Source organism: Macrobrachium rosenbergii, chromosome 2, assembly GCF_040412425.1.
Source record: "Macrobrachium rosenbergii isolate ZJJX-2024 chromosome 2, ASM4041242v1, whole genome shotgun sequence".
NCBI lineage: Eukaryota > Metazoa > Arthropoda > Malacostraca > Decapoda > Palaemonidae > Macrobrachium > Macrobrachium rosenbergii.
Genome location: NC_089742.1, coordinates 71,841,800 through 71,855,061, shown reverse-complemented (window position 1 = coordinate 71,855,061; position 13,262 = coordinate 71,841,800). Strand labels below are relative to the sequence as shown.

General features: G+C 42.2%; 1 long non-coding RNA gene across 1 annotated transcript in view; it reads right to left on the bottom strand.

The window, feature by feature from the left end:
• The window catches only part of LOC136848469 (uncharacterized), a 100,709-nt gene that overhangs the window by 8,660 nt on the left and 78,787 nt on the right, over window positions 1-13,262 (bottom strand). The gene's annotated exons all lie outside the window — the stretch shown is intronic.

Sequence of the window (13,262 nt, the reverse complement as noted above, 5' to 3'; positions counted from 1 at the left end):
CCTGTATGCCAGCGCGGTTTGAGAGTTAGCACCGAAACAAAGTTTTTTTTTCAAAAAATCACAGCACGCTTAGTTTTTAAGATTAAGAGTTCATTTTTGGCTCCTTTTTTTGCCATTGCCTGAAGTTTAGTATGCAACCATCAGAAATAAAAAAAAAAATATATCATATATAAATATTGGAATATATGACCGCCAAAAAAAATTTCATATACAGTAATTGTATACAAATCGCCCTGTGAGCAAAACGGTTAAAGCTAATGAGTTATTTTTTTTTCGTTGTATTGTACACTAAATTGCGAAAATTTTGGTACATAACAAATTGTAAAACGATCAAAGCAACACAGAGAAAATATTATCACAAAATGATGCATGAATTTGTAACGCGTGCGCGGACGTAAAAAACGTTTTTTTCAAAAATTCACCGTAAATCTAAATATTGTGCTAGAGACTTCCAACTTGTTGCAAAATGAAGGTAATAATATTACTAGAATTTAAGAGTTTTAGCTTACAATTGCGTTTTTCAACCATTTTGGTCGAGTCAAAGTTGACTGAAGGTTGAAATTTTGGCACTTATCGTGATTTATATGAAAATATTTCAAAACTGATAAAAGCTACAACCATGAGTTATTTTTTGTTATATTCTACATGAAATTGCACACATTTTCATATATAAAACTTTATGTAACGGCTAATATAAAACGGTGCAAACATTATGACAAAGTGACTAAAGAATTTCTGAGATTTTCGGCTGAGTTAGCGCGCACGGACGTAAGGAAAAAGTTTGTTTCAAAAATTCACCATAAATCGAAATAGTGTGCTAGAGACTTCCAATTTGTTGCAAAATGAAGGTAAATGATTGAATATTCTAGTGATTGAATATTACTAGAATGTAAGAGTTTTAGCTTACAATTGCGTTTTTCGACCATTTCGGTAGAGTCAAAGTTGACCGAAGGTTGAAATTTTGGCACTTATAAATCGATATGAAAATATTTCAAAACTGATAAAAGTTACAACCATGAGTTATTTTTTGTTGTATTCTACATGAAATTGTGCACATTTTCATATATAAAACTTTATGTAAAAGCTAATATAAAACGGTGCTAACATTACGACAAAGTGACTAAAGAATTTCTGAGATTTTCGGCAGAGTTAGCGCGCGCGGACGTAAGGAAAAAGTTTGTTTCAAAAATTCACCATAAATCGAAATATTGTGCTAGAGACTTCCAATTTGTTGCAAAATGAAGGTAAATGATTGAATATTACTAGAATATAAGAGTTTTAGCTTACAATTGCGTTTTTCGACCATTTCGGTAGAGTCAAATTTGACCGAAGGTTGAAATTTTGGCACTTATGATTTATATGAAAATATTTCAAAACTTATAAAAGCTACAACCATGAGTTATTTTTTGTTGTATTCTACATGAAATTGTGCACATTTTTGTATATAAAACTTTATGTAACAGCTAATATAAAACGGTACAAAAATTACGACAAAGTGACTAAAGAATTTCTGAGCTGCGTCGCTGATGCTTTCTAGTGGGAGAAGAAAGAAATTCGCGCATGCACAGCTGGATCACGCTTGTAAACAAATCAACAGTGTGATCCGTGTTCTCCCAGCACCCCTCAAGGCGCGTGATTTAAAATTTTTCGCAAACTAGGCTTATAAGTATTTTTCTGCGAATATTTAAAAAAACTTTTTGTAGTCGACGTATTTTACGTCCACTCGGCACCCGACAGACAATTTTCGTCGACATAAAATACGTCCAGTCGGTGTTAAAGGGTTAAAGGAAATGAAGCCAATAAAATTACCATGGCTGCAACTACTATGACAAGATCAAACATTGATATTGCTGTTATTGGTAATTCTACAATCCATTATAATCAGTAAATGGTAAAATGTATGAAACAATGTACATTATAGCAACAAATTCAAATCAAGCCCAATGTTGGTATACTGAAATTATAGTTCTAAAAGAATAGTCACAAACAAGTAATTCTGGCAAGTCTTAGAACTGGTCATTCTCATCTGACCCATGGATATTTGATGCACAGCCCCTGTAATCCAATCCTTATATGTACAGACTGTAAGATAACATTAACAGTTCAACATTTTTTTGTGAATACCCAAATTATAGTCAACAACAATGTCAAGCTTTGGAAACCAATTCAGTTTTAAGAAAACTTGTTAAAACCTCCATTTTCAATTAATCCAATTATAAAATTTTGAGGGAGCTGTAATTTAATTAATAATAATAATAACAATAATAATAATATCCTTTATTTCAGCTCAGAGCCATATACATGGATATACTGATACAATACACACAATCTAGATAAATAACATGATAAAAATAATAATCGGTAGTATCCACACAGTTGCTGAGGAAGTTAAAAAAAAAATAAAATAAAATTCATAATAATGGTAATGACAGTAATTATGTGGAGAATAATAGTAAAAAAATATTAAAAGTGATAACAATTAAAAATACAGATTGCAGACAACTTCCTGCTAGGGACCTTATGTGGTTACAGAAGTTGGGTCCAGAAGGCTAAATATGAAAATTGAAAATAGCAAAACTCTACAATGGTATTAACCACAGTGATGATAAAATAGGATAATACCAATAATAACAAGAAATAGAAATATAATAATAGTAATGAGAGATTCTGGAGATGACACTTCATAATTGCAAAAATACAGAATACATTATTTAAGGAACAGACAGAATACATTATTTAAGGAACAGACATCTCATTATCCAATCATTCCCACAATTTAGATCATCATCTTGCCTCACGGCTTAGGGTGCTTTGTGTGAGCAAATTGCTGCTGTTTCTCAGTCGGGCGATCAGACTGGACATTGTTTGCCTAACAATGATTTTGAAGTTATCCAGGCAGTTTTCTAAGAACATCTGCATGGCGGAGTAATAGTGAGGAGTGTTTGTGAGGCATCTTAGAATATCACTGTGAACAACAGTGATACGTCTCATGGTCTCTCGGGTATAGTTTGTCCAAAGGGAACACCCATATATGCTGTAGCAGTACAAGCGGAAGAGCAGCAGTTTTGTGTCTCAGTGACGGAAGGTAAACCTCCTTGTAATCCTGTTGCCAGTTGCACACAGTTTATGATGCCTGTTTTATGCATGCCGTATCTTTTAGGTCGTCCGGGATAAAGTGGCCCAAATACATAAATTCATGCATGAATTCCAGACGATTTCCGAGGAAAATTTGTGGTTCTGCAACAAGCTTAAGCGATCTTAGGAGCAGCAACATCACTATCAAATTCCTCTGCATATTGGCGGCAAGTGTCGATGAGTTGCTGGAGACCTTGCACTAATGGGGAAATCAGAGCCATATCATCGGCATAACAGAGGTTGTTTATTGTTGCGTCATTGACAGTGCATCCGACTGGGAGTAATTGAGTTCAGTTTGACATTCAGGGCAGCTGTGTTTCAAGGCATCTGTGTATGTGTTAAACAGGTGTGGAGAGAGAATGCCCCTTTGCCAGAGCCCGTTTAGGGAGCTGAAGGTGTACAACGATACGTTACCCCATTTGACACAGAATTGCTGTGTGGAGAACCAACAAAAAAATGCCAATCAGATATAGAGGTTTGCCTCGTTTGTGCAGCTTCAGGTAGTTTACTCTGTCAAATGCTTTTCTCACATCTACAAAACGGGAGAGGCTGATGATATGTAACAATTCAGCAATTCTTTCAGGATGTGCATGCAGGTATCAGTTGTGTGGTTTGCTTTATAACCAAACTGGTTGTCAGTAGTGTGTAGAAAGGGGAGAAGTCTCACTAGAAGAACTGACTCAAGTGTCTTCGACACAACTGTAGTAATTACAACTGGGTGATAATTGCCAGGGTCAGATGCATCCTCTGTCTTGTTTTTTTATTAATGGTATTAAGTGAACTAAAAGTAGGGAGTCTGGGAGAAACTGGTGAATTATGCACACATTGAATAGAGCAGCTAGCAAAATGTAAATTATCAGATGGCAGAATTTGAAAGCTTCAGCAGGTACACCTTCGCAGCCGGATGATTTATTATTAGGTAGGTTGTTTATGGCATTGCTGATGTTACCTGGAGTATTACAATCGACGAAAAGAAACCGAATGTTGTCAGTATGGAGGTTATCTACATCCCTTCTGGAGTCTTGATCATTTATGCAATTCAGGGTAGTGCTGAAGTGATTGCCTCATATTCTTGCGATGGTCTCATCACCAACGGCTTCTACTCTCTGTGATAGCTATTTAGTTTTGGGATTGGGGATTGAATGTCTTTCCAAAGACGAGAGTAATTGCCAGATTCTAATTTTCTAGATATTGCATCAGCTCTTAGTTGCTTTTCAATCAGTCTGCAGTGCTTAAGGGCAAGTTTGAACCACACTCTTGCCTGCCTCATTAGCAGTGCAAAGTGTCCCTCCCTTGGGCTACCATTTTGCCTCCACAGTAAAAACATTTCTCGTGAATGTGTATATAGGTCTTTAACTAAGTCATTCCATCCAGGTTTATTATGAGAGTTGCTTTGTCGAGATCTAAAGGTACCCCTGCTGGAGGCAAGCATAGTGAAAATTATATTCGAATAGAAATCTTTCACATCTCTCCTGTGATGGTCATTTCTACATTTTGTGTTAATGCACAGTAAGGCGTCTGCCGGCTGAACTATTGACCGCAGCCTGGTTTTCGTGGTTTCCCTAAAGGTCATTGGTACGGGGATCTGATCATGGCCCATCACAAGATCATAGCGAACGTTGCAGGTCACAACAGAACCATGAAGTTGTGGGGATGTGATGCAGTGGTCCAGCCAGGAGGTTGTAAATGTGTCCATTCTATTTTGTACATTGGTATAGGAGGAGGGAGGGAGGAGCATTGCATCGCTAATTTGGAGAGCGTGATTTTGACAGAAGCAAATAAATTCGTTATAATATTGTTTTGTGGGGTGAGAATTAAGGTCCCCAATCATACAAAAAAGATCAACATTAGAATTGTGAATAATGCTGTGTAACTCACCTAGGATCATGCAGTATTGATCAAAATTATTGTTCTTTTCCCAGGGCATATAAACATGAATTATTAGGATCTTAGAGTCCCCTACTGTCACTTGAAGCTGCAGCAATCTATCACTCCTATAGGTCATCACATCCACCATGTTGTCTAACGATTTGTGCCACAGGAAAGAAAGGCCCCCTTTCAGACGACTGGCTACGATGCGATCTGTAACTTGCATCGATGAGGTCAAGAAAGCTCGGAAGTCTTCATGCACTGAATCCCAGATGGTAAGGTCATGAGGCCAGAGGAGCGTTTCTAAAACTAAATCCTATCATTAATATGACAGATCGTTCAGCCCCGTCTTAAGAGAGCTGAATAAATTAACTCAGTGGTGTAGTTTAACTACTTTGTTATGTAATAATAATAATAATAATAATAATAATTAATAATAATAATAATAATATGGATGTACAGCAAAGACCACCTCAGAAAAATAATAAGTCAAATCCAAACCTGGGCCTGTAATTGCATGGATGCCTACAAAGCATCTCCTGTAGATAACATGTGAACTCTGTCATACTTCCCCTTTCTATCCACAGAGTAGTTAGGTCTGCACCATAAATCTAAGTTATCAAGGGAAAACCAAACTACAAATAGATGAACCACTGAAGTGACCATTCTATGTAAAGTTAGGCTTGAAACAGATACAACAGTATAAGGGCAAGAAGGATCACGGCAGCAGACTGTCCTCTTAGGCTCAACCAAGACATTACCCTGGTGCACTCTTACACAAAAAAATGTGATGGGAAAAACCTTTTGGAAACCCCACATAAATCTAAATCTCGTATATACACATGGATGAAAGTCAACTAATGGAGTAGGAATGGCAGACTAGCTAACTATATTATAATAAAGAAAATCTACTAGTCATTATTGTTCAGTGTTCTAGTTTAAGATGGCCTTATCTAAATTCTATATTCTGTTCTGTTCTTATGACAGCACAGGGTCTTGCTCTTGGACAGCCAGAAACTTTTGGTGTCCACAGCTGAGTTACATGCAATGTTTATGAGAGTGAAATATATATTTTAACATAAAGAAAAATTGGAGAAAATAGTGTACTTGCATCTTTCAAACAATTAATACCAACTCGGCATGTGGTACAATAAATGCTTAGATGGTTAGCCCTTCTGCATGCAAGCAAATTCAAGAAATTAAACTTGTTCCGACAGGAATACAAACCTATGCTTTCACAGATGGAGTACTCATAGCAAAGCACACCGTCGGTGTCTGCTGACTTAAAAATAGAAAATGCCTAACAAGTAGGCTACCTGTGACCTGAGCTGTGGTAGCTTACCCATTTTGTTCTCAGCCATCTCAGTGTGCTGTTGCCTGTTGACCTTCATCTCGCTTAGCTGAGATTTGCTTTTGTGTGTGTCACGTGTTCCTGCCCTTCCTTAGCTTTCGCTGCAGCATCTTTCCCTTCTCATGCTTTTTACACCTCCAGTAGCCCTGTGCCCTAGTGCTGTGTAGTGCAAAATTCTTTTTAAGGTGGAAAGGAAGCTTTTAGTGAATTTTCCTCTGTGTGACCCAGCCAAGTGGGTAACCTCATTTGTCTAACCTAGTGTGTGTGTGATACCCCTTATGCATTGTCCTTCGCTCCTTCCTTGTGTTTTCAATGGCTACAATGGAGGGTATGAAAGATGAATTTTGTCGTTGTGTGGACAAAGACAAACCCTGCTGTAAATTTGTCCCCAATAGCGGTAGCTCTGCACTCTGTATGCATTTCATGTCACCCCCACTGGTCGCCTATGTCGCTTCCTCGTTGATGTCGCTGGCATCCCATCTTATCTCGTTGCTACATCAGAGATGGGAAACAGCATCAAGGAATAGTAGCAGAAGCTTCTCATCCTGTAACAGCAGCAGGACAGGAAAGGAGTGCCTTGAGAAGACGGCGAATCTCGGGTGAGTAGCATTACCCACTCCCCACAACGTCAGAGGCAACTCCATTAGTCATTCTGCCAGCGGAGGTACCCCACCCCAGTCCCGGAGCAGAGCAAGTAGATGTCGGAATGGTTCCAGTGACAAGAAGTACATGGTTTCTCCCAGTTCCGGTCAGCAGTCCTTCAAGCACCATTTGTCAGGACAGAGCAGCAACAGGCGGAAACAGTCCACCCTGCAGTGGGTCCTTCCAGAGGTGCATCTTGCAGAAAGGGCCAAGGATTGGGGTTATAACAGTGTAGGCTTCAGTAGCGCAGCTTTTCATCCAACATCTCAGCTATCTTGCAGAAGGGACGCCAGAGTGGAGACACCACAAGATCCCCACAACAGAGGTGGAGATGATGATCCCTCACAGCTAGAAGTCTCACAGGAGGAGAAAGGATTCATCAATTTTGTACACTGAATCAGAAAACTTCTAGGGCTGACCAAACCACCTATAGCTGAACTAGGAGACCTGACCCTGCTTTCTTACTATGAACAGGAAGCAGAGACCTGCCCCCAGAAATGCACCAGCCAGTGCACCTCCCTTAATCAACAGGGTCATGTGGGAATAGACACCCCTGATGGCAGGACCAGAAAGCTTTCTAGCAGAAGTGAGGTCAGATAAACTTCTCTTCCTCCTCTCCTGAGACAGGCAAATACTACATCCTGCAAGATTCCTTCACCATGCTGAGAGCCTTGGATTCGAATATCTGCAGGTTGGTGGGCAACACCTGACTTGAGAGATTCCAGCAGTAGAGTGTCCATCTCAGCAAAACTGAGATGGCCACGTCTAAGGTGATGCCAGTGGGGGACTTATGATCCATTTCCTGGCTGGACAGATCTCAGGGAGCATGGATTAAGGAGTTGAAGGAAGTCATCCCTCTGGAGAAGTGGTCTGGGGTCAGAAAGTTCCTGGGACCGTTAGGGGAAGTCCTCTCATATACAGTAAGACAAGTTGGTCATCTTTGGGCCAATGTCATCCTGAAAAGAAGAGAGAGCTTCCTTTCAGTGATTCACAAAAGTATTTCCTTAGAGAGTTAGCTGATCCTCTGGAACAGGCCCCCACTTGAGTCTCCTTTCTACTTCCCTCTGGATTTAATATATCAGGCCACTGACATCAAGAGGGAAGACATCCTGTTCACACAGGACTTGTCCCTGAAACTAACAGCCCCGTCTTGAAGAGTGGCAAGCAGACTCCCCTTACAGCACAGGGCCTCCTCTCTAGTAGTCAGCCTTCCCCTCAGCACAGGTTCCTGCATCAGAGTCAGGCTGGACCATAGAGCAAGGCCTTGGACAACAACCAGCCTTTTTTGGGCTCCCAGACCTCTAATGGCCGTCATAAAAACAGGACTGGGAAGAGGGGAGGTTCCAGGCGAGATGTCAGAGTCTACTTCCCTCCCAGCTGCCATGAGTGAAGGAGTGCTTGGCAGCCCAGTGGAGCTCCTGGCAGCAGTATGATGCAGAGGAGTGGACTGTGTGGGTCCTCAGACAGGGATACAGACCACCCTTCGGGATTATGCCTCCCCCTTTGTCCACAACCCCGATTCCCTTCCCTTCTTACAGGAACACCTCATCTAAGAGGAAGGCACTGCAGTAGGAGGTGGAGATCATGAATGACCACTCACCAGGCTTCTACAGCTGCCTTTTCCTGATGGAGAAGGAATCGGGGGCTGGCATATGGTCATAACCTTTTCCACCCTGAACCTCTACTTCCAGCAGATGTTCTTCTCCATGGAGACACCACAGTCCATTCTGGCCTCCATCAGGGTCAAGAATTATATGGTATCCATAGATTTGCAGGATGCCTATCAGTACATCCCTAACCAAAAGACATCTAAGAAGTTCCTAAGGTTCCTCTCCCAGGGAGTGGTCTATCAGTTCAAGGCCCTTTACTTTGGACTGGTAACAGCGCTGCAAGTCTTCACTCGAGTGTTCCAGCTAGTCTCACTGTGGCTGCACACCAAGGGGACAAGATTGGCTAATCCTAGCATCCTCAACCATCAAAGCGGAATGCTACAGGGACCAAGTCCTGTCTCTTTGCAAGGGCCTGGGGGTGGTTGTGAATTTACTCAAGTCAGACCTCTTGCTAAAGTAGACCAATAAGTACCTGGGGATGAGGACTGACACCATAAGGAAAGCGTTTCCATTAAACAAGAGGATTGCCTACCTGTTCAAGGTATCAGGGGTATTCCCCTCCTTGACCCACAAACAGCAAAGTAACAAATTTTTACATTAATTTGTATTTTTCCTAACATACAAACCTGAAGGTCTTTACATAGAATTTAGCTTGCGGATGTGAGCTGGAACGGCTGTTTAACTTTCAGACGAGGTACACCAGGGGTCCGAAGAACCTTGGTTAGTGGTTACAACCATACACTCGGCAACAAGAGCAACAGTACTGCTGGCGAGAGACCAGGGCTGGTACTGAAGGCCTGGGTAGGAGGCCTACCGACGGTCCAAAGAAACAAAACAAAAGAAAGCAAATGGCAGTTGGGCAGAGAAGCACAGAGATGTTTTCACACAAGTGGCCAAAAGCAAAGTGGAGAGCAGACCGGCGAGTGGGCAGGGCTTCCCCCTACCATTAGTAGTTAACAGCCTTGTCTGAAAGTTAATTGATCGTTCCAGCTCACGTCCACTAGCTAAATCCTATGTAAAAACCAAAGGTTTGTATGGTGTAGCAACAAACACTGGCTGGTCATGACTGGGCACCTTGTCTCCCTGAAAAAATTAGTCACTGGGGGCAGCTAAAAATGACCTGGACGAAGACACAAGAACCCCTGTCACAACCAATTGAGACACTGGCCAGGGTTAGAGAGGACCTGTAGTGGAGGAGAGGTCCCACAAATCACCTGCACAGGTTACCACTCAGTCGACCCCCAGCAGAGATGTTGGTATTCTAAGATGCATCTTGAAAAGGTGGGGGTGCACATCTGAACGGAGAGCACATTTTGGGGATATGGGGACCCATAGAAAGGGAGGAGCATATCAACCTACTGAAGATGCAAGAAGTCTGGTTGGCACTCCAACACTTCCAGGAGAAACTAGTGGAGAAGTTAGTGGTTGCCATGGTGACAACACCACAGTGGTCACCTACATAAACAAGCAAGGCGGCACCATCTCCCTGAAGTTGAATGACCTAGTGGTGGAGATTCATGAATGGGCAGTGTCCAAAAGCCTAGACCTATCCACCAGATATATCCCAAAAAAGAAGAGTGTCACTGCCGACCAGCTAAGCAGGGTGGGTTGTATAGTTAGTAAGCACCAAGTGGTCCCTACACCAAGGGATGGTCACTCCCTGTTGGAATTGTGGCAGGAATTGATGAATGACCTGTTCGCCATGGCAAGGAACGCCAAGCTTCCCATGTACTGTTCCCCAGTTCTCAACCAGAGGGCGGCACTGCATGACACCTTCCAATACCCAAGGGACAAAATGGACTTGTATATGCCTTCCCTTCGTTCAGTCAGCTGAGGAAGGTCATCAACAGGTTCTTCGTCTCCCAGGGACTCAGGATAATGTTAGTGGTATCTGTGTGGCCGCAGGTGGGGTGGTACGCACATCTACGCCGTCTCTTAGTAGATGTCTCAAATCAGATCCCCAGAGCCCCCAAACTTTTGGTTCTGAAGCACATCAGGAGGTACTACCAAGAGGTAGGCTCTCCCCAGCTTCATGGTTGGAGACTCTCCAGCAATTCATGTGAAAAAAAAAAAGGCTTTTCAGAAAGGTCGGCTACAGCAATTATCGACACTAGTGGGACTACAATCCACTCAAGACCACTGTCAGGGAGGTAGCTGATTTCCTGGTGTATCTGCAGGAGGAGAAGAACCTTTCCACCACAGCACTGAAAGGCCACAGATTCGCCCTGGCCCACGTCTTCAGGCCTAGGGGTATAGACCTCTTGAGTGCCTGGGAACAGTCTGCCATCATCAAACACTATGAGAAGAGATGTCCCCCAGGGGGCTGAGGTCTCCTGAGTGGGATGTGTCCAAGGCCCTCTCCTTGCTGAGGAAGGCCCCATTCGAACCTCTCAAGAAAGGGTCGGACAGAGATCTGATGTTGAAGACCATCTTCAATCCCCGCAGTGCCAGACCTGAAATTTGAATGTTTCGTCAGTCCCGTTAAAAGATTTCATGGGGGATAAAGACAAGAAGGTTCTACTGTATACCTATTCAGAGCCCTGAGACAATACCTGAAGCAGACAACTCCTTACAGACCATCCTGCAGGAGGCTCTTCATAAGCACCAGGCATGAGACGAGGGAGATCTCCTTCTGGCTGAGAGAAGTCATAGTCAGAGTATATTCCACAGTACAAGACAATGTACTCCTCCCATCAAGAATTGAGGCTCATGACATAAGGGGTATAGGTCCCTCAGTGGCATATCCCATCCAGAAGGTCCTGAAAGTGGGAATGTGGAAGAGACAGTCAACATTGATGTCTCTATCTATGGGAATTGGCTCACAAGTACCTGGACACTTTCACCCTGGGCCCTGTGGTAGCAGCCCAGCAGGTGTTATAATGGCAGTGAACCCTCGAGGGGAGGTTCCGCCAACAGGATCATCCATCATCATCCCCCTAACAGGTGTGGTGAATACAGGTGGAGCTGACCCAATTTGTTTTTTCTTTGGTGGTGACCTGAGCACTAAAGGTAACTTCGGAAGTATTGGTAGAGCAGCAGTGGCAATCCTGGACACACCCACCTGCCACTCTGGATAATTCAGTCCTCTCACCTACTGGTGAGTCTACATCTCTGAAAGTGTATGTTCGTATTTCCATCAGAAGAAATACCAAATTCAGTGTAATTTGTATTTTTCCTAGGATATAAACCAATGCTTTTATAGATTAGTTTTTACCCTCCTCTACTGCCCATGTTGCCGATCTCTCCCAGTCATGTAGTTGAGTGGTACCGCAAATATGGTACCGCAAACAAGCTGATTCACAAAATGAGCGAGCTACCCCAGCTCAGGTCACAGGTAAGCCTACTTGTTAGGCATTTGTTTTTATTTTTAAGTCACCAGACAGCCACAGCATAGGTTTGTATCCTAGGAAAAATGACATTTTTATAAAATTATACCTTAGTTTAACCAGACCACTGAGCTGATTAACAGCTCTCCTAGGGCTGGCCCGAGGGATTAGATTTATTTTACATGGCTAAGAACCAATTGGTCATCTAGCAACGGGACCTACAGCTTATTGTGGAATCCAAACCACATTACAAAGAGAAATGAATTTCTATCACCAGAAATAAATTTCTCTAATTCTTCATTGGCCGGTCAGGGAATCGAACGCGGGCCCAGCAGAGTGATAGCCGAGAACGATGCCAACCCGTCCAGTGAGGAACTGACATTTTTATAGTAAAATAAAGTTTTATATATACTTACCCAGTAATTACTTAGCTAAGAGTTTCTAACTTAATGGCAGCTTCAATTTTGAAATTCGCGGTAGCAATAGTTTTTTGTTTATGTAGGTGACTAACCCCGTCCACTTTCGGGGTGAAAGGCAGAAACAACTAAGCCAAGAGCTTCACTTTTGTTTATGCTCTAATATGTGAGGGGAGGAGGGCGGGCTCCATTCGTAATTACTGGGTAAGTATATATAAATCTTTATTTTATTATAAAAATGTCACTTTTATAGAAGTAACTTACCCAGTAATTACTTAGCTGAATCCACACTGAAGGAGGTGGGATTCATGGACATCTTGAACTTTAACAGTAAAAATGATAATGAAATGAGAACAGAATAAATAGGCTTAGCATTGAAAAAATGTTTGTTGTTTCTTACCTGGTGAGAGAGCTGCGCAGGTAGATACTGCTTCTGGTTGGTGCTCATCTCAACCGAGTAGTGGCATGGCGGTATAGCCAAGGTTGCCTCTACTGAAGTGAGCAACTTCGTAGTGGAGGAGTACGCCGATCGCTAACGAAGTATGAAGTAACCTTTGCAACGAAGGAATCTCCGATCATTAACAAAGTCAACAATAAAATGCCCCTGGCCAGGGTGCAGAAAAAAAAAAAAAAAAAAAAAAAAAAACAAGAGAAATAGTCACCTACACCACACATAAAAAGCACATATATAAATAAATAAATCACCACCCTACAAAGAAAAAACTGGTGGGCACTCTAGGTACCTTGTACCCTCCAGGCTCCCCATGAACTCAACACCTTGACAAGGCGAAGAAAAAAGTAGGAAGTGTTGCTTCCTACGTTCCCTTCCCGAACACTATACCAGCCACAGACAACGGTCCATGTGTACTGCAATCTTCGCACATTGTCTCCACATCTCGCAAATAATGCATAG